Below are 23,868 nucleotides of genomic sequence, written 5' to 3'. Positions count from 1 at the left end.
TTACCTAAAAAAAAAAAAAAAAAAAAAAAAAAAAAAAAAAAAAAAAAAAAATATATATATATATATATATATATATATATATATGGCATTAATTCAAAGAGATACATATGACCCATGTTTATAGCAGCATTATTTACAATAGCCAAAGTATGGAAGCAGCCCAAGAATCTATCAAAAAATGAATAAAGAAGAAGCATATATAAATATGTTAGAGAATATAATGCTAAGCGAAATAAGTCAGTCAGAGAAAGACAAATACCATATGATTTCACTCATATGTAGTTTTTAAGAAACAAAACAAATGGGCAAAGGCGAAAAAGAAAAAGAGAGGGCAGAGAGAAAAACCAAGAAACAGACTCTGAACTATAGAAAACAAATTGATGGTTACCAGAGGGGAGATGGGTGGCAGGATGGGTGAAAAAGGTGATGGGGATTAAGGGGATTAAGGGGATTAAGGGGATTAAGGAGTATACTTGTGATGAGCACTGGGCATTTTACAGAATTGGTGAATCCCTACATTGTACAACTGAAACTAATCTAACACTGCATGTTAACTACACTTCAACTGAAATAAAAACTTAAGAAAAAACATAACAAAAGTGTAATATAAATAGTTAATACAAACACATTGTTAATTCTGATATATAATTTTTAAAATATAAGCATTTCTTGTCGAGTTAAATAAAAATAGCCATTTCCAGGCTTTTGGTGACTGATTCTTTAAATCTCAATGTTCAGTATTTTCTTATTATAAATCTATCTTAATCACCACTTTCTTTAAGAGAAAAATGTCAACAATTTATATATGAAACATGAAACAGCATAAGTGGCTCAAATGTTGTAATCCCAAATCAATTACTAAAGAAAGACTTGACAGAATTATTCAGAGTTGCATGAAAGCTATGCTTAAATACTATGTAACTAAATAGTTTCTGAATATTTTGAGAAGCTTAACTTTATACATTCTACAAAGTAATTTTGTCTAGACAAAGGAAACAGCTACTGTGACAAAATTTTCTTTATTAAAACAAAGTTATTAATATGTTAGTTGTCTTGGTTCAGAGACTCCATTACAGTTTCATTAAAATTAAAGCCAAAAAATACCATTCTCTATTCTTCTTGCTATTACTTGACATTACCTATACATTTGTACGGAACGTATACAGTATACAGAAATCTACAGTGTGCAAAATTTAGTAGGGGATACAAAATGACAGTGGCTTAAACAAGCATAAAAGTCCAGGCTGATAAGGTGCTCTGCAGTGTCAGACACTGAGACTCTTTCCCTCTGTTGCTCTGCCATCCCCAGGCAGGGCAGGGGGAGGAGGGTTCCTTCTTCTAGGTGCAAAATGACTCACCCCCACCTCCATAGCCTAGCCTTAAAGCAGTGGGTGTGGCAGGCAGTCCAGAGTATGGTCCTTCCGTACATCCTGGAAATTGCTCCCGTTACCTTGTAATGTATTTCCTTGGCCATAATTTAATCTCAGAGCTACAGCTAGGTACCAGGGAGACTAGAAAATGTAGTCTCTATTCTGAGTGGCCATGGGACCAATTAAAAATAAGGAACTGTCTCTACCAAAGAAGGGAAGAATATACACTAGAAGAAACCTAGTAGCCTCTGCTATAGTCATATTTCCACAAATTCTAAAAGTCTACCCCTTGAAAAAAATTAATGGCTAAAAAAAACTGAAACTTAGAATCTTTTCTTAATTTAGACACTTTATTTGTGCTAGATTGAACATTATTATTTTGACTTTTATTCAATATAGAATGCTTCTCATAGCATCAAATTCACGAGCTAATTTTGGAAACTTTTCCAAATTTAAGATTTCTAAATTTCCAAACTTTCCAATGTAAGAAGAAGGAACCAACTAAAATAAGGCAGGTAAATTTTGTTTGCTACAGCAAAGACACCAAATACAAAATCGCTTCTGAGTCCTGTTCAGTGAGAAAGTGTAAGAGAAGGAAATCAGTTACGAAAAGTATGTTTTAATATTATTCTAACAGAGTTAATATTTAGATTTAGATCCATTTTACATCTTTGGTTACAGCTCCTTTTTATATTTCAATTCTTCTTTATAGAATTATTTCTTTCCACTTAAAATACATATTTCAGAATTTCCATTAAATAATTTCTTCATGGTAAGACCTCTTATGTGTGAAATGTTTCTTGCCTTTATTCTTGATACTTTTGTGAATACACAGTGCTAGGTTAACAGTTATTTTCTCTCAGCACATTTTAAAGATATTATTCATTCAATTTCTATTGGCTTTCAAAGTTGCTGTTACAAACAAGTACAGGAAACAAGCTGACCATTGCCAGAGGGGAGGGGGTAGGGGAAAGGACAAATTGGGTGAAGGGGATTGGGAGATAGACTTCCAGTTATTGAATGCATAGATCATGAGAATCAAAGGTACAGCTAGGGAATATAGTCAGTGGTATTGTAACAGTCTTGCATGATGACAGATGGCAGCTATACTTGTGAGCATAGCATAATGTATAGAAATGTTGAATCACTATGTTGTACACCTGAAACCAATGTAACATTGTGTGTCAACTATACTCAAATTTTTAATTTTTTTTAAGTAAAAAAAAAAAAAACTGCTGTTACAAAATCAACCATCTAATGATCATTCATTTTAGGTAGTATGAATTTTCTCCCTGGGTTATTAAATTCCTTTTTTTTTTAATTTTATTTTTTTTAACATTTATTTATTTTGAGAGACAGAGAGAGGCAGAGCATGAGCAGGGGAGGGGGAGAGAGAGAGAGACATACAGAATCTGAAGCAGGCTCCAGGCTCTGAGCTGTTTGTTAGCACAGTGCCTGATGGGGGCTCGAACTCACGAACTGCAAGACCATGACCTGAGCTGAAGTCGGACGTTCAACCGACTGAGCCACCCAGGCGCCCCTTAAATTCTTAATACCGCAAATAACACTGTTATTTGATGCAGATTTGAGATAATTTTTAGTTCTATTACACTCACTTGAACTGTGACTTATAGTGTAATTAATAATAACACAAGCATACTTCCAAGATATTGCAAATCGAATTCCAGACCATCACTTTAAACAAAACGAGTCAAATGAATTTTTTTAGTTTCCCAGTACATACAGAAGTTGTATTTATACTATCCTGTAGTCCATTAAGTATGCAATAGGATTATGACTCAAAAAAAAAAAAAAATACTGAAAATGAAAAAAGTTTAAAAGATTGTGAGAATTAGCAAATTGTGACACGGCGACACAAATGCTTTTGAAAAAAAAAAAAAAAGGTTCAGAGAGACCTGCTAGAGGCGGGCTGCCACAAACCTTGAATTTGTAAAACACGCAATACCTGCAAAACGCACTAAAGCAAAGGGCAGTAAAACCAGGTCCGCCTGCAGTAACTAGCATTTATTTAGCACTTACCTTGTGTCTGACACTGTGGTAAAAACACTCCACCTTATCTCATTCAGTTGTCTTTCACTGGTAGGTACTCTTCCTATCTCTGTTTTGTGCGAGGAGGAACTAACGAGACTGGAATGAGACTGGGGAAGTCGGACAACCCGTGCCAGGTCACACTGCGAGGAGTGAGAGGGGAGGCGAGAACAGCCTGGGGTCAGCGGAAGTAACACCACCCTTGCTCAGGTGAAACTTATTTACAAATGTAGAAGTTGCGTGATTGGCAGCCCACTGGGTTAAGCTGGAACTACATTTCCCAGAATCCCTCTCCCACATGCTTCCCAGGAGAGTGCCAGCAGAGGGAGAGGTTTGCTGGAGATTTGGCAGGTGGGAGTGAGGAAGAAGCCATTACTCCCTGAAAGTCATCCATTTAGCTGTGGTAGGAATACGACACAGAGGTGCCTGCCAGTGCATTCGGGCTTGCCTCGTTCTTTGCTAGATGTCCCACTCTCCCGTACTAGTGGCAAACAGTAACTCCCGCCTCAACTCCCCATCGCGCCGAATGCAGAGGCAACAGCCCAGCTGAGATTTTTTTTTCCGCTCCTTTCACCATCCTTGTCCTATTCCCTCGGCTGGACAATCCCACCTTCCTGGCTTCCCTTGCCAGTGTCTACCCTTCCATCTACGCTCAAACTCAGAGGAGCTGGCCTCCAAATCCTCTTTCCAGACCTTATTTCTTCCACAATGATGTATGGTCTAACTCCATAATGCCTGCAGTGATTCCATATCCTTAACTGAACCCTGACTGAACCCAGAGGTGATACAAAGTATACTGCGGGGGCACCTGGGTGGCTCGGCCGGTTAAGCTCCCTCTTGGTTTTCGCTGGGGTCATGATCTCATCATTTCTGGGCGGTACTCTGCATTGACGACAGGGAGCCTGCTTGCGATTCTCTCTCCCCATCTGTTTGCCTCTCCCCACACCCTCAAAATAAATAAATAAACTTAAAAAAAAAATACTGCACAAGAACAGTGTTTCAAAAACTCCCTGTTCATGCTTCTTAAAATGCAGATTCTGGGATCCTATCTTAGATATATATTCTGATTGCTAGGCAGGCCAGATCCTGACTTCCATCTGACCTAGGCACTTTTGACTTCATTGTACCCCTTTATCCATATAAATCATTAAACATGTTTTACAATTGTGTTGGTATAAAGACAAATACAATCTAAGCTGAATTATATCTGTTTTCTAACTTTAAAGGAAGGTAAACACTATCTTGGATCCTAAAAGTATGCTGACCCTAGGCACTGTGTCTACTGTGGCTAATATCGAAGCTAACCCTGATACTCGGTTTGGAGAGGGGCCAGGAATATGAATTTTAGGAACCTCTCTTGGTGATTCGTGTCATTAGGCAAGTTCGAAAAGGACTGCTGGAGAATATGCGTACTTCAGGACTTCTAGGAAGCTCTGTAATCACACCATTAAAGGGTAAATAACATAAAATAACTTTCAAATGGAAGGGAACACATGTGTGGGGAAACACTTTTTAAAAAGTGTAATAACAACAAAACCTAGCCCTGCAAAACAGCAACAGATATCTCACCCTATGCCTTATGCTTATGACCCATCCGACTTTTCAAGTTTTGTTACATTTCCATGAATTGGTCTTACAGTAGAATCACAATACCATTGTTTCTGTAGGAAATAGTTCTAGCCCAATGAATCACTGAATCTCTGTTACAAGTCCCTCTGAGAATTAAGGTCCAAAAGCAAAGGAAAGTTACGACAAACCAGGTTCATTCATAAGGCAGAATTTCCCAGGCTGCTGTGCTTATAAAGCTCTAGCATAAAATTGATTTGCTTTTATTTGTTTCCTGTGTCTGAATTAAATTTTAATCTCCTTCCTGGAGGGAAATAAATTGTATAATATATCTCAGCATTTAGAATGGTGCTCTAATCAATGTGGACTCTGAAGAAACACTACAGATAAAAGTCAAGAATATAAGTAAATAGGCATTTTTTTTTTTTTGGCCCTGACAATAAATACAAAATGCTGAGCAAAGGCAAATATTCAGAATTGCATGTTGCTTTTTTTTTTGTCAAAACTATATTCTCTTAATAACTTCTATGTGCATGTCTTATCTCTATTATTAGATGGTTTCTTGACTATATTTTCTCTGTTAGTCTGATTCCCAATGGCACCTGTGTATTTCTATGAAAGTAGTTATCCCTCAAAAAATAACTTTTTGTACTTAATGAGATAATAAAAATCTTGAGATAGATTTTTAAAATATATTTCTGGTTATTTTTTGTGGGAGCTAGGAAATGGGATAAACTAAGATATCAAAGTTTGAAGACTTTGGCTGAAATAAACTTTTCAAAATATCTAAAGGTTGAACTCTGGAAAAAAAATGTTTAAGGTCTAAAGAAGGACTAGGAGAAACATTTGAGATTGATTGCTTTGTTTTCCATTCTTCTGTGGAGATTCTACTTCTTCTGTTTCTTCTCACTACACGCTCCCAGGGCACGTTTCCAGTATTTGAAAAGAACAGAGGTTTAGTACATTCTCCCTATGCTCATCCGCAGCTAGAATGCGGTTAAAAAAAAAAAAAAATCCCATCTCTGCTTTTCCTGGGGAAAACAGGAACCAGACAGGAAGCAAAAGAGCTGTAAAGGAGTAAGCACAATACATATAAAAATGGTCCCGGACACCAATCTGAGAGCTGTCACTTTCCATCTGTCCTAACAGGTATAGAATATTGACATGCTACACAATGGGGCAGGGCAGGGCAGTGCTTTTAGAGATTTTTCCATTACCCCAACTGTAAGTTTTTCATCGTACAGTTACATTACTTTGTTAATTTGTGACTTCTCAGAAAAAAAAAAAAACCTGCAAAGTACACTATAAATCAGATTTACTGCATAGAATTTTCAGAATACACAAAAATAAAGCAATACAGGAAAGGAGACTGTGTGTCTAAGTGTCATTTAATTGGTTATTCTGGTGGGATGATGCAGAGAACTTTGGAGCTCTAAGAAGCTTAGCTGTTGATGGCTTGCTAGAGCATGTCCATTAAAAACAGCCCCAATGCATCAGTTCTTGAGGCCAGCTTTTCTCCTAGAATGTGGTTACCATCTCATAAGGGTGGTAAAAGCATTGAAAATAGTATTATGTACTTTAAGACACATTCTTTGATTTTTTTAATGTTTTTTAACATCTATTTATTATTGAGAGACAAAGAGAGACACAGCATGAGCAGGGGAGGGGTCGAGAGACAGGGAGACACAGAATCTGAAGCAGGCTCCAGGCTCCAAGCTGTCTGCACAGAGCCCGACGCGGGGATCGAACTCACAAACTGCAAGATCATGACCTGAGCTGAAGTCGGACGCTTAACCGAGGGTGCTACCTAGGCGACCCATATTCTTTGATTTTTAGAGTAATAAATGCTTATTGACTATTTTCAACATCACAACATACCTCCCATTAATCTAGCATGTTTAAATCAAGAACATTTTTTTTTTCAACGTTTTTTATTTATTTTTGGGACAGAGAGAGACAGAGCATGAACGGGGGAGGGGCAGAGAGAGAGGGAGACACAGAATCGGAAACAGGCTCCAGGCTCCGAGCCATCAGTCCAGAGCCTGACGCGGGGCTCGAACTCACGGACCGCGAGATCGTGACCTGGCTGAAGTCGGACGCTTAACCGACTGCGCCACCCAGGGGCCCCAATCAAGAACATTTTTCATAGAAACCTGAAATGATAGAGACAGAGGACAGTTGGATGTTTTCCTGATTCCTGGGGAAATGACAATAAAACTTTTCTAATATTTGAACTAAGCAAACATTGATCCATGACTTCCTCTGCACCACTACTTCCCAAGATGTTCCTGAATGGAAGATTAAAGTGTAAACGAAGTCAGTAAAGTAAAAAAGTGTAGCACAAGTTGACAGTTGTATGTTAAATGCAATTTCTATGTTTATTTCATAAGCGTTGTGAATTACAAGAGTAATTTTGCCTTCAAAAATTTTAAATTTTAAAATCCCAACTGATAGAACAAAATGGAATGTCTTTTACTTTTCTCAAAGAGAAAAAGCTTTTATTACCTGTAGAAGACACTCTTTGACGTAGCCCCCAACTTCACAGTGACTGTCTTCCTGACATCTACATTCCCCAAAACAACGATCTCATGAGGAAGGGTCCATGGAAGCTGTTCATGCATGGGACTGCACTCTCTGTGCCACAGTTGCTTATGATAGACATTTGATTCAATTTTGACCAAATTCCCTCCAGTAAAATGGAAAGTGAGATCAGCAGGTATTTTGCACCAGGTGTCTGTATGTAGTTGGTACTGAGGAGATAAGAGTTCCATAGCTGGGGAGCTTGTGTGTAGACACAAGGAAAGCTGAACTAGAGATATAACATTGTAACAAATGTAAAGGAATAGCTGTAATAAGATCTATTGTCCCAAAGGAAAAGAGCGCGGGCGCGCGCGCGCGCACGAGAGCGAGAAAGAGAGAGAGAGACAGAGACAGAGAGACAAAAGAATGATGACCAGGATTCTCTAGTTCCCTCACTTGCATTATAAATCTCCAGTGTACCTTTTTTTTTAATGTTTATTTATTTTTGAGAAAGAGAGAGTGCAAGTGGAGGGGGGAAAGAGAGAGAGGGTGAGGGAGCACAGAGGATGTGCAGCTGGCTCCTGCTATCAGCACAGAACCTGACACAGGGCTGGAGCCCACAAACCATGAGACCGTGACCTGAGCTGAAATCAAGAGTCTGACACTTAACTGATTAAGCCACCCAGGCGCCCCTCCAGTGTATTTTTATATTCTTAGCTTTCATAAGATACTTTTGTACCCTCAAAATAGATCTCTCACTTTTTCCATAAACTTGTTCTAAGCATCTTCTACAATATAAAGCCAAAATATCTCTAAGACATTATCCCATCATTATCAATTGCCAGTGCTGCCCCCAAAGAAGTTACCTAAATTTCTTAAACATTTTAATACCCATTTTATAGCAAATGTTCTATTTTATTTCTATTTAATGATTCTAATATACCAAATTGAGAGGCATTTACAAGTGTGAATAACAGACTACATGTTCACAGGTATGATGGTGATTTTCTGATCATGCTGCCTGCTCACATTTCCAAAACAATCAATCAAATAATAAATTAATAATGAAAAGTTAATTTGGTACAAAATGTTTTTTTTTTTAATATTGGACTTGGTGCTGTGGGGTATACAAAAAGAAAATAATGCAATTCATGAAAGAACGTATCATTGGGGTGCCTGGGTGACTCAGTCGGTTAAGCATCCAACTTTAGCTCAGGTCATGATCTCGTGGTTCGTGAATTTGAGCCCCGCATTAGGCTCTGTACTGACAGCACAGAGACTGCTTCAGATTCCCTGTCTCCATCTCTCTTTGCCCCTCTCCAGCTTGTGTGTTCCCTCTCTCTCAAAATAAACAAAAAGATAAAAATAAAAAAAAAGAGCACATCATTTTCAATAACAGATTATTTCTGATATGTGAAAAGTGGTGATCTATTCAAATTTTTTTAAATGTTCAGAAGGGGATAAGTTTAAATATACAAATGGTTTCATCTAATTTTCTGAAGGCATCACATCATAATGTAATCATCCTTCTAGTATTCTGACTTGGAAGTAATTCCAAAGGGTTTGAATGGACTTTGAAAGTTATTTCTCCTTATATAAGGCAGGGTAATTTCTTGTTGTGTCAGTCAGTATTTTTAGTTGTAAGTAACAGAAATCAGCTCTGGCCAAATTAAACAGAAAATGAATTTATCACAGAATATTGAGTGATACAAAGCATCATGAGAAGGGATGAAGAACTAAGGTCAGAAAGATAGCGATGAATAATGCTCAGAACTATGCTGGAGAACTGATCTAGTGAGGACACTGCCTGCCCCCACAGGGAGGACAAGCTTTACCCCCACAGCTGAAAATGGCTGCCATAGATGTTTTACATAGTTGTCAATACAACCATGTCAATACAGTCAGCACTCTATCTCAGGAAATGCTTCCCTGCACCCACCACTCTTTCTTCTTTTAATTTTTTTAAATGTTTATTTATTTTTGACAGAGAGAGAGAGACAGAGAGACAGAGCATGAGCGGGGGAGGGGCAGAGAGAGAGGGAGACACAGAATCTGAAGCAGGCCCACCACTCTTGCAGAGAGAATTCTATAGCTCTTGTTTCTTTGCATCAGTAGCACCTAAATCATAGTTTGGCAGAGCATAGCACCTATAGCTGTGCCCTACATGCAAGGAAGGCTGGGAAATAATGTATATGGCGCTTTCAGCTTCACAGGGAGAGGTAGGCAGTCACAGGATTTAAGAAGTTGAGAATGCTCTTAACATGGCAAGGTGGTCCCTATCCTGACCAGTCAAAAAGTGTAAGAACTGTCTAGGATATCAGTGGGCCAAGGGCTAGTATAATTAACGTTAGTTATTTTCCTCTTTTTTTTTTTTTTTTTTGTATTCTTGTTAGTACTTTTTCTCCTTCCAAGTTGTTTTCTGCAGCATTGGTTTAGGGCAAGTGTAGCCAGAAAAGTTCTTATCCCAATATAAGGTCATAATTGAATGTATTTTTATGTTTCCTATGTTTTACTGCTTTTCAGCAGAACAAAAATATGAGTAGATGAAGTAAAATTCATATATAGGAAACACTGAGGCTTAACTAAAGTTTTCTTCAAAGTGATCAAGCATGCATCGCTCAGTAATGGCAAGGATTTCTAGAATCTCTTCGGCAAGTGTTTAAGCTATCGAATAGGCTGTTCATCAACAAAAGAAAGATATTTGCCAACATTTTCTTGATTTTTAGGAAGAAAAAAATACAAAGAAGAAAAAAACCTTTCCCAAAGTCTACAATTTTGGAGTTGTAGGAAATAGCAATTTTGTCTGACATATACATGCAATGGTGACTATAATTTGTGATTCAGAAGAAAAAATAACTCATGGGAATCTGGGAGCATCACTAGAAGCATGAACAGAGATGGCATATTCATATGAAGGAATGAAATAACATGCCCTTTGAGCTCTGCATCATACTCCCAAAATGGAGAAGTGAAGAAAAATACAGTGCCATAAGTTGCCCTAGAGATCTTTAATTCTGTGGGACAGAAGTATTTCATTCCTCATTCATGATTATGCTAATGTTGGTTGTTTTTTGGGTGAGGAAAACTTTCTCCTTCTTCTAGGTTCTTTGGCTGGCCTAATAATTAAACTGACATAAGATAAACATGAGAAAAACAAATTTAATTAGGTATGGATGAGAGCCCCACAAAGACAGGAGAGGCTCTCTGAAAATCAGACAATTGAGGTTTATATGCCATCCTGAGCTAAGGAGAAGGGGGAAGTATCTAGAACTTCAAAGGGGAAGAAGACAATCCACAGGAAGATGGAAAGAATCAATGTTTGCCATGTCTCCCTGATATAGAAATTTCTCTCTGGTGTAGCTTTCTTCCTGAATCAGACTATCTAAATGATTTTAGGCAATTAGGGGCACCTGGGTAGCTCAGTTGGTTAAGCATTGTGCTCCTGATTTTGGTTCAGGTCATGATCTCACAGATTATGGGTTCCAGCCCCACATTGGGCTCCGCACTGACAGTGTGGAGCCTGCTTGGGATTCTCTGTCTCCCTCTCTCTCTGTCCCTCCCCCCTCTCAAAATAAATAAACTTAATTACAAATTTAATTAAAAATTGTTTTTAATCCTTTAAGCAATTAAAGGGGAGGCAAAGAGTTCCTTCTGAGTCCCTTGGGCCCTGATTGCCTTCAGCTCGCAATAATCCACATGCAAAAATGGCACACTCTGAGGTGAACTGCCTCAAACTCCATCATTTTAATATATATTCTCTGTAAATTTTATACTTTGTCCTTGCAAAGGAGTTTGCATTTCCTCCAATGATGGAAAGAGTCAACACAAGTGGGTCATGAAATCCGCTTTTTCTCCTTCTTATTCACCTCTCTCCTTAACCCATTCCTTGACACATACTCACAAAGTGACCATAGCCCTTTAAGCCAACAAAACCTTTATGAGAGGAGTTACATATATACAGATGTCACGGTGTGAATTAATTTTGAACTGATTCCTGGTTTATGTAATGTTTTACTCCTAATTCTTATTGAAGTTATTTCTTACAGAAAGATACAAATAACCAGAAATTTCCTGAAATGTATTGGAATACACTCTAACTTCACAAACCAAGATTAAGGACTTAATTTTGAATCAGTTATGTCCTTGTTGTGGCTCACCATGTGACTAGAGACATAGTAAGTCACTGATTACCTCAGCTTCTATGCCTCATCCTAGAAAAAGAATGACATTTTCCTGTGAAGGGGAGCAGTATTTGCCACCCCAAAAATGTGTCTTTGGCATAGGAATATCTTGAGCTGATTATTTTTGAGAAACAACAGGCATAGGGGAAACTTTGGAAATTAAGTAATAGTTTCCCTTTTATTAGAGATATTTACATTGACAAGGGGGACAGATGTAACTATACTTACTGTGGGGATCATTTTGCCATGTACAAAAATATTAAATCTCTACAATATATACCTGAAACTAATAGGATATTGTATGTCAAATGTAATTTAATAAATAAAAAGAGGGACACCTGAGTGGCTCGGTCGGTTAAGCATCTGACTTCAGCCCTGGTCATGATCTCGCAGTCTGTGGGTTCAAACCCGCGTCGGGCTCTGTGCTGACAGCTCGAAGCCTGGAACTGCTTTGGATTCTGTGACTCCCTCTCCCTCTGCCCCTTTCCAGGTTGTACTCTCTCTCTCTTTCCAAAATGAATAAAAAAACATTAAAAAAAAAAGAGTTACTTCACCTTCACTGAATATGAATATGAAAGAATATTCTCAGGAGAGTTGGAAAACACTATTTAGAAATAGTGATTGATAAGTCTTGGTTACATTCAGTGTTGAAGGTGAACAACTCATATAAGACGTTGTCTTAAAACATTGCTCTATTAATAAAGCCAGTTATTAAATATAATGTCTATTAAAAATTAAGGAGTAAAAATTTTCCTTCAGATGTTTTATTCAAAAGATTTATCAAGGGAGATAGTAGGTGTATTGTAACTGACATTCTGCAGGAGCTAAAAAGAAAATTCTGAGAAAAGAAACTATAACTACATTACTTTTTTACATAAGCTGCCCAGTCTTGAAGGGTACAATTAAAAAAAAAAGACCACATGCTTTAAAGTTTGTGTATTTACAAGGCCTTTACAACCTTAAATACTAAGAAGGGAAGAAAGAAACCATGCATTATCAATGTTTTGGCACCATGAACCAATGTACTTTTTAACAGGATAACAGGCATTCAAAATTCCAAATCCTATAGTTTTTCAAGGTGTTCCAGAAATGTAAGTATAACTGATGTTCAAATGCTGTGTCCTGGGGGAACAGTTCTAAATCTTAATAAATTTTAGAGGTAGACATCATCATTCATCGCAGCATAAGATGATCTTGTCCACAGGCAGCTGGCTGTCTCTATAGAAATGTAGGGAGCATACTGAATCAAAACAGGTCTCAATAATGGTGTGGGCACCAAACATATCTCAGCAAACATACATATGTGAGACAGAGACGTTCACTGCAGATCTCATTGCATGGGGATTAGCAAGCAATGCCAGCTGCACTGGTGTCAGTAAGGGTACAGGCTATTGCCTAGCTTTGGCAACCTCAGGGTACATATGCGCAGTTTGACTTTACCTTTAAACTCCACCCAGCATATCTACTGCAGGGGGAGGAGATGGTCAGCATATGCTAGCAGGTCTCAAGGGCCATAATAAGCATGCAACAGAAGTAAGGATTTAAGAAAAGCAAAGAAAAAATTAAAAAAGGGGCCTCCTTAGGCCTTTTATACATTGATGGTTAGGTCAATTTTTCCTGTCTTTAAACTGCAATGCAATTAATGACGCCTTAAGCTTCAATTCAATCAGGACATCACCTGATTCGTCAGCATATATTGCCCAAATGTTAATATGCATACAAAGGCAAGAAGGGAATGGAGGAGGGTTAACTTTGGATTCCAGGGCTTGTCCTCAGGCATTAGTATCACCGCCACCATGTGGTCTTCGTTTGGCTCTTCACTGGTTAATTTCCTAAGAGAATTATCTTTCTCAAGGAGACAGACTATTTTTAGGCCTAAGTGTTTTCATAGCAAGAGGAAGTGGAAACAGTTCCTCTGACACAGGACTGAAAATACTCATAGGAGACTATGCGTGCTCTGTCACTAGATGGAGCCCACACTCAATTCAGTTTTGGGGTGTTTGAAACCTATGACTTGAAAGCAACAGGAGAATTAAAATGCTTTAAATATGTTGGATGTGAAAGAAAGGCACCTAAAATAAACCCAGGGATTGAGAGTATCTTCAAGCCAATTTCCAATCTTGTAAGAGGATGCTTACATCTTTTTTTTTTTTTTTTATGTTTATTTATTTTTGAGAGAGAAAGAGAGTATGAGTAGGGGAGGGGCAGAGAGAGAGGGACACACAGAATCCGAAGCAGGATCCAGACTCTCAGCTGTCAGCACAGAGCCTGACATAAGGCTCAAACTCGTGAACCATGAGATCATGACCTGACCTGAAGTTGGACGCTTAACCGAGCCACCCAGGCACGCCAAGGGTGCTTATGTTTTAATGCCACTCTCTGTAGAAATTCTGATAGGCTGTATGCAACAACATAGTTGAAAACTATTTGGACTAGACGACGGGAAAAAAGACCACTTTCAGTGGTCTTGGAGTTGGATTAACACATATACTGTTCTGACCTAATTTAGACCCGCCCCCGGGGGAGTTGTGTTAGGGTCAAAGTCCATCTGCTTGTCAGTGATTATAGGAGGATAACCAGAAGAGCAGTGGTTGATACTGGGAGAGAAGCCTCACGGAGGAGGGCACAGACCTGGCTGGAGAGACTGTTGATCACCTCCACTAAAGAAGGTAGCAAAGTCCCTGATTGACTACAGGTCAGAGGCAGGCTCTTTTCCTGTGAAGAGCCACAAAGTAAATACTTCCTCTGCAGGCCAGATGGTCTTTGTCACAATTGCCCAACTCTTCTAACATGTAATGTAAAAGTAGCCATACACAGGCTGTAAATAAATGAGTGTAGCTGTGACCAATGAAACTTTATGGACACTGAAATTTGCATTCCATTTATTTTTCATGTGTTATAAAATATTATTCATTTAATTTTTTTTTCTATAATTTAAAACACTGAAGCCCATTCTTATATCCTGGGCTGTACAAAAACATTACAAGAGGCTGGAATGGCCCGTAGGCTACCATCTATTGCTGACCCCAGTATTGGTTAAAATGTAAGCCTAGTGTGTTAAGGTGGGAGCTTCTTTTGCGCGCTTGTGATGTTTTCTTTTTTGATGAGTTACATCTGTCAGAACTGCACTTCTGACCTCTGGCTCCACCCTTTATTTATTTATTTTTTTTCATGGACATGGATTTACCAGATTGGTGGCTCATACCATCAGGTAGAGAGGACTAAGCTATTGAAGATCCCAATTGCAGGTAGATTGTGAATAGTTGGTGTCTGTTCTTACCACTTAGCCAGTGGGAGTCAATGACCTGGGAAGATGTATCTCATTTGCATACTTAAACTTTCCTGCAGGAAGTCTGTAATAGACTGTTTTGTCCTCTCCGGGCAACCACGCATCCAGGAGACAGTGATTCCCTTAACAGTTCCAAATGGATCATGATTTGACCTAACCATGATTCCCAACTCCCTTCACATTGACTGGTTCAGGGAATATGGGTTAAAACAGTGAGCATTAGTAATATGTTGTGGCAAAGGCTACTAGTTAGGGGTGGGCACAGTGACCTGAGTTGATTCAAATCTTTTTCCGAGGTTGGAGGAGATGTTTTTTCTCTCTTCCACTGCATATGAGCAACAAAGCATATTGTCAAGTAGTTAATGCTGGCATCTATCTTATGGCCATGAGGGAAGCAAGCCTGAGGACACCGTTGGTATGCTGAGGACACAGAGCCAAAAGAGTGCAATACTTCCAGCATTCTCTTGCGTATATAAGGAGAACCCAATTTACCTCTGGATCTCCTTTTTAAAGAAAATACAGCACTGTATTGTATAAGATTTCTCTAGCTTACAGCTAAAATGAGCTACTGACAAGGGGACAGAAGGTTGATTTTACATTTATTATTTTACTGTATAAGCAATCAATTACTAATACAGGAAAAATACAAATAAACCAAAAGAAAGCCCACCCTCAAGGAACAACCAAGGTTAGCACATTATAATGTCATTCCACACATCTTGCTAGGTATATACACAAATAGGTGAAAACATATTTTATATTAACAAAGACATACCAAGCACAATGTTTCTTTTTATTTTTTAACATTTGAAATATTTTAAGTAGTTATAGATTTACAGAAAAGTTGTACATAAAAGTACAGTCTCTCCATATACCCCACCCATATCCAGTTTGTTACATTAGTATGGTATATTTATCACAATTAAGAAACCAGTATGATATATACATAAATGGAACAAAATAGAAAGCCCAGAAATAACCCCCTACAAATGCAGTCAATTAATTTAATTTATCACAAAATAGCCAAGAATATACAATGGACAAAGGACAGTCTCTTCAATAAATGGTGTTGAAAGACTGGACAGCCACATACAAAAGAATGACATTGGACCACTATCTTACAACACACACAAAAATTAACTCAAAATGGGTGTCAGACGTGATATATCATTATTAACTAAAGCCCTTAACTGCATGCTATTTTGTTTAGTTTTCACCTTATGTTGCTTTTCTGTTTCAGGATCCCATCCAGGATATCACATTTTCTGCAGCTGTCATGTGCTCTTGGCTATGACAATTTCTTAGACTTTCCTTGTTTTTGAAGATCTTGATGGTCTTGCAGAGTACTGGTCAGGTATTTTGTATAATGTCACTGTGTAGTTTGGGTAACTTTTTTTTTTCCTCATAGTGAGACTGGGGATTTTGGAGGAAGATCACACAGGCAAAGTGCCATCATCACAGCATATCAAGGGTATATACTATTAACTTGACTTATCATTGTTGATGTTGACCTTGTTCACTTGATGAAGTAGTGTTTGTATTCTTTTCCCTTCCCTCTTTGGAAGGAAGTCACTATCCTATATTTATGTTGTGGGGAGCTACGCTCCATCTCTTTGAGGGCAGAATATCTATTATAAATTTTTTGGCATTATTCTGCATGGGGGATTTGTCAATTTTTAAGCTTTCTGTTATAAACCCTGAAATAAATATTAAGAAACTTGAGAAATTCATGGAAAGTGTCATGCCACATTTGTGAATTGGATTTAAAGATTGTCAGAAATAGTGAAGAGATTCACTATCTCAGAAATGGGGGTACACCCAGATATCTAAGTAATCATCTCTATGGCCAAGCACAAGAGGCCACATATGGAACAAGTATTGAAAGCCTGGTGATCTCAAATTTATAACACATCTCACAAGGCAATAAAGAGTGCTCTTCTTTTTGGTTCCAACACAAAGACATACCAGAGAGTTCTATTTACCACATTAAGACTTGGAGACACAGATGTTGCAGATTAAATTTGTTAGTTAATTGTTTGTAGCTATGAAATCCTAAACTAAACTATAATCTCCATTGTAGCCCTCAGGATATTCAAGTCTCAGAAATGAGGAGGTAGGAGGTGTCTGTGGCTACCCTTTGAGCACAGGATTGCCAACATCTGACAGAGGTACAGAGCTGTCCACAGTGGATATATGCCAAACGTCAAGCAAATCTCACTAAGTGAATATCAGTGGGTAGGGATGCGTTGGTTAAGCCATTCTAATTCAAGTTTTTTCCAGAGGTATTTCAGGGTCAGGTTGAACACTGTACTTGGTTACTTATAGTCCTACAGAGAGTGCCAGAAGTCAGACTGCAATAGACATTCTTAGGTCTTGGAAAAAATAAGGTAAATATACTGATTGTGCTTTCATTGACTGAAATATCAAGACCTAAAGAAAACCATACATTTGACTTAGTTGGAGTGAAGAGCAACATTTATTAACAGGCTGCAACCCTAAAAGTTTCATTGGTTGTTAGACACATTTTATTTTAAAGCGTGAGAGATCCAGGAAAATTCCACAATTCCTTGTCCCAGTATGGTAGGAGCGTACTTTCAGGGCTCAGCCAGCTAAGCATCTCACTGCCCGCACAAACCAGAGAGAAGAATGATACTTATCCAGAATCCAGATGGGTGCAGTGGAACAGATTAGCGACATACTGGGAAAGAGGGTTGGTGCTCTGTTGCCTTCCTCTCCTTTGCATTCAGATACAAACACTATCTTGCAAAGATTTTAGATCTGAAACATCTTACCATCACAATTGATAGACATGCATAACTTAGATGAGTGGCAAATCACAAAGACAAGGACTTCTGAAATAATTATGTCCCATTGCATCAGCTTAAGAGGTAAAATATTTCTTTATAGCTTCTCTTTGGCTATTTATTTATTTTTTTACTGACTTTTATTTTTTTCAGCTTAGTTCTATTGAATAAAATTGTTTGTATGTCTCCAGAAAGGCCAAGTGCATGCAAAGGAGCTCACTGAAAGGATACCCTTGTATAGATTTTTTTTTAAAGAAAAATCATGGCATATATCATTTTCTTATTTTATTTTATTTTATTTTATTTTGAGAGAGAGAGAGAGAGAGGTAGAGAGGCAGAGGGAATGAGAGAGAGAATCTTAAGAAGGCTCCACGGTCAGTGCAGAGACTGCAGTAGGGCTCAATCCCACAACCCTGGGGTCTTGACCTGAGCTGAAATCAGGAATCAGATGCTTAACCCATTGAGCCACTCAGGTGCCCCTGGCATATTTCATTTTATAGGAAGACCAAAAGTGTCATCTCTTTTTATGGCATAAATGTCACATCTCTTCATCTTTTATAGTAATAACTCTAAAATTTTTTAAAGTCATATTGATTTCTTACATCAATATGAGTAATATCTCTTCCCTGTAACACAAGTTGAAATTATGCTATATATCTGGCCTATAGATCATCACTCTGAGATTCAAAAGGAAATTATGAATGTGATGGGCAAAGAAATATGAATATAACATAATAAAAATATATAAATTAAATACAAAATAGATAAATGTAAAACAGCTAAATTGTAGTACTTAAATTATAGAAACATGGTCATGTACAACTAATAAGGCTAAAAAAAATGGGATAAGTGTTGGAAAGGGAGTTGGGAGTTTAAGTTTACAAAATTCTTTATCTTGCACAGCAAAGAGTCAATAGACACTGTATGAACTTGAAAATGTAGTTTAAGGAAAAGTTACGTTTTTATTTATATTTATATTATATTATCTTCTTATTTATCCTGCCATGGTTAGTGGGATCTATCTTTACAAATTATTATTTTTTTTTTTACTGTAAAGAAACCTTTATTTAAAGTTCAATGACTCTTTTGGCTTTATTTCAATTTATTGTAATTCTGTAAATTTCATGTTCATGTTAACACATTTAAAACTTTGAAATAATGTGAAGAGTATGACCATATTTTATCTTATCTGTATCTGTCTTTATAAATGTGAGAAGTCTGAAATGATGTTCATATTGAGGACAAGTGTTCCTCGATAGTAGCAGTGAAGGGACTGTTGCTTCCTTTTTAAATTTTTTAAGGTTTTTAAAGTTAACAGATGTTACCTAGGAGGAGGACAGAATTGTACACGAGGGCAAAGAGGAATCATCACTTTTTACTCTATATACTATTTGCATTTGCACAACAATCATATACTTCATGATTTTTATAAAACAAAAATTTATATTTTGGAAGTTAAATTTTAAGAAAAGTACTTTTCCCCATCACATTCTTGATTTTTTTTATATTGGTACAAGCTCAAAGAAAAATAATGGGACATTTGGCAAAGTCTGCAACCCAACTCAATGTAGAGAAAATGTATATTTTATAGCTTGTTTTAGCCAACAGGTTTCGTGTTTTGTAACTCCATGGAGATACATGAGAGTTCCTTTAGACATGAAACATTCCATGTAGGTCTAGTAAGTAGATCAATCTAATTTGAAGAGAGATTTAGGTTCTAGTTACACAGTGAGCATACATGCTTTTTTGGCATACATATTTTTGCCAAAGTGCTGAACAGATTTGGAAAAACTTAGGTAAATCATTTCTCAAGGATATGGGATGCCCACAAACTAAATCAATTAAAGTATTTCAGATAAACTGTCTTTTCTTTATGCGTTATCAATTCATAATGGTAGAAAGAAAAATCTTCAGAGAGCCTGATAGAGAACATTTGAACTTAAACTTTACTCTTTTCCTTCACTAGCTAATGTTCAATTACTAGTTTGAGTCATGAGCACATTACGCAGAGTGCATGAGTATTAAAGGATATGTAATTATATTTTCAATAACAACTACTGGTTTAAAAGAGGTTTGTGTGATTGAAAACACATATAATTGTGTTTGGGGGAAGTTAGAGAATGGTATCATTAAGATGATTAACCTATTTTACGATCAATTTTTAATTTAAGTTGGGGCCTTAAATTTAATTGGTTTTATTTGATTTCAGAAAACAACATACACATATTCTCCTGTTTTCCAATAGATGTCAGTATCAAAAAAGAAAAGAGATAGTTGTTTACTTTGTCTTGCAGCACAAAGGAGAATATTCTTACCCCCTCTTCCCAGTTTCATGTACTTAGAATTGCTATAGCCAGTCTAAGCAGTTCAACAAAGGACCGTAGTTTTTAAATACAGAATAGTTATATTTTTGGGTGGGGTAAATTCAATGACAAGTATATGTAGGGATTATGGTGCTTGAAATGGAAGGGAATAATAAGGAAATATTTGACTGATTTCAAAACAGTCCCTAGTTTCTTTATTTCTTTGTGGCTCTATTATTCCTTCTCTTTTCTCTACAAAATCTAACCTTCATCTTGAGTTTCCATTCCCCAGTGTTAGTTCATAAATGACTTTATGTTAAAAAAAAAAAGACTTTAGTTATGTTCCTATGGCATTTTGATCTTTGAAATTCACAATATATTTTTAAAGTAATAATAACATAAGTATTCCTTATCATCCATTCCATTGTCACTATTGTAGAACTTTAAACAAATCATCATATGTAGAAGAAATAGCGGTTAACATGGTTTTCAATTTAATTCATCCAACAATATGCAGAATTCAAGGCTAGGGAGAATTGGGAATTCGGAATTTTGTTAAAAACAGGAAGGATTCCCCCTGAAATTTATATTTAATCCTATACTGTCAGTATGCATGGGGTCCTAACTGATGTAATGACATCAAGAGAAAAGGCTAAAAAAATTCATGACATGCCTGCCATTTTCTTTCATTACATTATAGTCACCTAAATTTACCTTTGTCTAATTGCCTACTACATTATTTATATCTACTTTAGGGATCAAGAGAGAAATGGAAAAAGAATCGCATACATTCTATTATTTACATTTCCTTTTTCTGTGGCTGAAGCATCAAAAAGAAGTCCTTCAGGCTTTGCTGTCCTGCATGAGGACAAGGACTGAAACACAGATGGGTGAAGAGACAGACCAAGCGCAAGTTTCTCATCTGCCCCAGATTCAGTTTTGCTCGTAAGCATATAAATGTGTGAATTTTTCAGCTTTAGAACTGAACATGTGAGAGACCATTTCTTGCTTATGATCAGAAATGACACTTTGCACAATATAGGAGTGTAGAGAGCACACGTTGCTATTCAGTTTTTGTATTAAATGACAGGTTTCTGATAGAATCTACAGGCTGCTATGCATTCATACACAAATGTAGAGGCACTTTTGTTTGTCTTTTTGCCTGAGTCAAAGAGATATGGGCTCTTATTACTTGTCACTCGTTAACGATATGACTTAGACATGTCATTTAATCTTTCACAACTGGACATCGCATACTTGCCTAGCAGGTTAGATTTATTGTAAAGGTATTGATAAAGTGCTTCATAAATACTAAGAGATAATGCAGATGTGATGGGGAAAAAAAAACAATGATTTTAAACCATTTTTTGTTGACTCTAGGTTACTTTTGCACTTACGGAATCCATTAACTCCCTCCAAAATCTTAGAGGCTAATGGGAATAAGGGTATTGCTTTTAATGAGGGAGGTCTATGAAAGTGAAACACGTAAAAAAATAAATAAATAATATCTGAGTTAATAGAAAAAAATATGTTATTTGTAGTTTGCACAAATCTCTTTACACTGGTATTTATTTTCCTTTAAATACACTGGTATTTATATATAACTACACTGGTACTTCTATATAATAAAAAATATTCACGTTGTTTTTTAAACAAAGTCAAAGAGTAGGGTGCCTGAGTAGCTCAGTCAGTTAAGTGTCTGACTCTTGATTTCGGCTCCAGTCGTGATCTCACAGTCATGAGATCGAGCTCCTCGGTGAGCCCCGAGTCAGGCTCTGCACTTGGCATGGAGCCTGCTTACAATTCTCTCTCTCCCTTTCCCTCTGCCACTTCCCTGCTCAAGCTCTTTCTCTCTCCCTCTCTCTCCCTCTCTCTGAAAACAAAACAAAAAACAAAGTGAAAGAATGTAAGAAGTATTATATAATAACAAAAGCAAAATACAAAATCATGAAAAAACAAACAGTCCCCTACCAACCCAACAACAGCTCTATTCCTTCTGAAGCAAATCTTTCTGTATTCTGCTTTTAGATTCCACTGATGGTTACCTTGACATGTAAATGTTCTTTTACAACCCTTTATTGGTTCACAAAACATAGACATTGTCTACTGATTTCTTATGATCAACAGACATTACTTTCTAGTAATTAGCTCACGTCTATCCCCCTGTTTCAGAGGACTTTCTTTTAAAAAACATTTTTTTAATGTTTTTATCTACTTTTGAGACAGAGAGAGACAGAGCATGAGCAGGGGAAGGGCAGAGAGAGAGGGAGACACAGATTGCAAAGCAGGCTCCAGGCTCTGAGATGTCAGCACAGAGCCTGACGCGGGGCTCGAACTCACGGACTGTGATATCATGACCTGAGCTGAAGTCGGAAGCTCAACCGACTGAGCCACCCAGGTGCCCCAAGAGGACTTTCTGAAATCTCTATTTTTTTATACATTTTCCATTAACGGCATCTCTTGACCCCTCTCTGTAAAACACAAGATATTAGAGCTTTCACCAATCTCTCCACTTTTCTTTATCCCTTTCCACCTCCCTACATGTCTTCTGAACCACTAGTTCTATAATTAAAGATGATGGCATACAAATTTTATTCAACACCCATGGTTATATATTGTCCACCATTTCTAAGAACCATTCTTAGAAGTAAAACCCCACAAAGACATTTTTTAATGCTTATCTATTTTGAGAGACAGAGAGCAACCACAAGGGGTGGAGTGGGGTGGGGGGAGGGACAGAGATAGAGAATCCTAAGCAGGCTCTGCAGAGGGCTCAAACTCATGACTGTGAAATCATGACCTGAGCTGAAATCAAGAGTCAGAGGCTTAACTGAGCCACTCAGGTACCCCCAGCCTCTAAAGACTTTTTAACTATATTATGACACTTCTTCCTGTTTTGGGTCCAGTATCCACTCCTATGTCTCTGAATAGCAAATATTTGGGACACATATTAAAATTAATTTTCATTTTTATATGCCCCGAAATTCTCAGTTATTCTCCAGTTCTTAACCATATTATCAGCTTTATGTCTTCCATTCCCCCCAACTTCCTACTCAGCAGACCTCTTCCCTGTTCCAATCTTCTCATGGCTGTTAGCTTCATCGTGGGACATCCTCTCACTACCTTCTTGGAAGAGCTGAAACTATTTCCTGGATCACCATTTTCTTTCTTTACTTCTTGTTTTGTCAGAGTGCTTCCTCAAAAAAAAAGAACTCTCTAAGAGAGAAATTTTCCTAGCAAAGCTTTTCTGAGTCATTGCGAGGTTTAAAAGCCTTTATTCTGTGTGCTCACTTCAGTGATGGTTTGGCCAATTTAAAATTCTAGGTTAAACTTTCTTTTTACTCAGACCTTTGAAGGTGTAAAGAGAGACCCACGTTCCACAAGAGTATTGCTATGAAAAAGTCTGAAACCCCTTTCCTACATGACCTGTCTTTCTAAAAACACTTCATCCTTCAGTGCCTGGTAATTTCACGGTGATGTGTTTGATTACAGATTATCGTTGTTATTGCTCTTGCTGTTGTTGTTGTTGTTGTTGTTATTGTTCCTGTTTTTACAAGTTGTTTCTTTTTTGATTTCCTGATTTTCCTCCAACATCTGGTGCTTCTTGGTGCCTCTTCTCATGTGAGAAAGAGGCTGTAGTAAAAATGACTGTATGTACTTTGTACACAAGTAGAAATTCTTGACTCTCATTCTTAGCTTTCAGGGGAACAAGCAAGGAGTCTTGTATTACATTTTGAAACCATTAAATACTAAAAGGAAAGAGGTTTTGTCCTGGGTACCAACTCC

Source organism: Neofelis nebulosa, chromosome 4, assembly GCF_028018385.1.
Source record: "Neofelis nebulosa isolate mNeoNeb1 chromosome 4, mNeoNeb1.pri, whole genome shotgun sequence".
Lineage (NCBI taxonomy): Eukaryota > Metazoa > Chordata > Mammalia > Carnivora > Felidae > Neofelis > Neofelis nebulosa.
Note: the sequence above shows the minus strand (reverse complement) of the source record.